This window comes from Octopus bimaculoides, chromosome 10 (genome assembly GCF_001194135.2).
Source record: "Octopus bimaculoides isolate UCB-OBI-ISO-001 chromosome 10, ASM119413v2, whole genome shotgun sequence".
Taxonomy (NCBI): Eukaryota; Metazoa; Mollusca; class Cephalopoda; order Octopoda; family Octopodidae; genus Octopus; species Octopus bimaculoides.
The window spans coordinates 75,756,265-75,757,999 of record NC_068990.1 but is presented as its reverse complement, the minus strand read 5'-3'; positions in this window follow the sequence as shown (position 1 = coordinate 75,757,999).

Sequence of the window (1,735 nt, the reverse complement as noted above, 5' to 3'; positions counted from 1 at the left end):
CTTTCAGTTTCCGTCTACCAAATCCACTCACAAGGTTTTGGTCGGCCCGAGGCCATAGTAGAAGACACTTGCCCAAAGTGCCACGCAGTGTGACTGAAACCGGAACCATGTGGTTGGTAAGCAAGCTACTTACCACACAGTCACGGGAGAAACACAGACACACAATCATATACATATAAATACGTATATATACACAACAGACTTCTTTCAGTTTCCTTCTACAAAATCCACTCACAAGACTTTGGTCGGCCCAAGGCTATAAGAGAAGTTACTCGCCCCAAGTGCCACGCAGTGCGAATGAACCCACAACCATGTGATATTAGTAAGCCAGCTACTTACCACACAGTTTACACACACAAACACACGCACTCACAAACTCACACACACACACACATAAATGCAGCGCCACAAACGCATAAATACAAGCAGAGATATGTATTCATATGCATGCATATATATAATAATTGTAACCTACATCATGCAGATATAATATATAGTATATATATATATGTATATATGTATATGTTTATATTAATATATATGCATATATCTACAGTTGTGCGAACATACATCAATAACACGAAAATATTTGCCTAATAAAAATGCAGGAGATATGTGGAACAGTGCACACTGAGCGAAAAATAATTCATATTTTTTAAGTAGCTGAGTGAAAACAATGGCTAAAGGAAAGAAAAAGACGGCAAATTTTAAAGCCACAACATCCACGCTTACATACAGGTTCACATAATCATACTCTTAGAGACAAACGCACAGATATGCAGGAACATATTTACACATTTTCACAAGCACAACGGCAAACACGTATAGCTCTGCATGCTTGCATGTAAACAATGGCGCGTGTATTCCTAAACTAGTTTTTAAAATATTTAATGTTTAAGAGAGAGGCAGACAGAGTAACGGAGATAGCTTGAAATAATGAAAGAGAGAACGAGAGAGAATTCTTAGTATATGTTAATTTCTTTAATGAGTTAGAGTACAAAAGCAAAAAAGCACCGAGGTGAACTGGAAAATAAACAAGTACAACAATAACGACAAAAACAGCCAAAACAATAATAACTAGTTCCACAACAATATTAACAGCACTAAAAAATAAAAAAGGCACAAAAACCAAGACAAGGAAAAAAAAATTTCATAAATAAAAAGAGAAATAAAGGAAATAACAAAAACACATTCAGAAAACTGGCAAATTGACAAAGTGACAGATAAAATGAAGGTTTTTACGAGTCATGTTTCGTGTTGTGTGGCGCCCCTGCTTAAAGCAACTTTTAACTGGCAGCTGGTGTTATAATTTCTGCCGATAATTACAGAAGTAGCAACAGACACTTTGGCTTGCTAAAATTACCGTTTGTCTCTTTCTTGCTTGCTTTCGATCTATCTATCTATCTATCTATCTATCTATCTATCTATCTATCTATCTATCTATCTATCTTTCTATCTATCTATCTTTCTTCCTTTCTATATACAACTATCTAAGGTTCTCAATCTATCGCACTCATTCTTTTTGTATTTATCTGTCTTTCGTCTTGTATGCGGGTGCACGAGCATGCACACACGCACACGAACACACACGCACAAATACACAGCCACATACACACACAAACACACACACAGCCACATACACACACACAAAGACATATCCGTATGCACATGCATATACATACATATGTACATACATACATATGTACATGCATACATAAGCATAATATATATACCC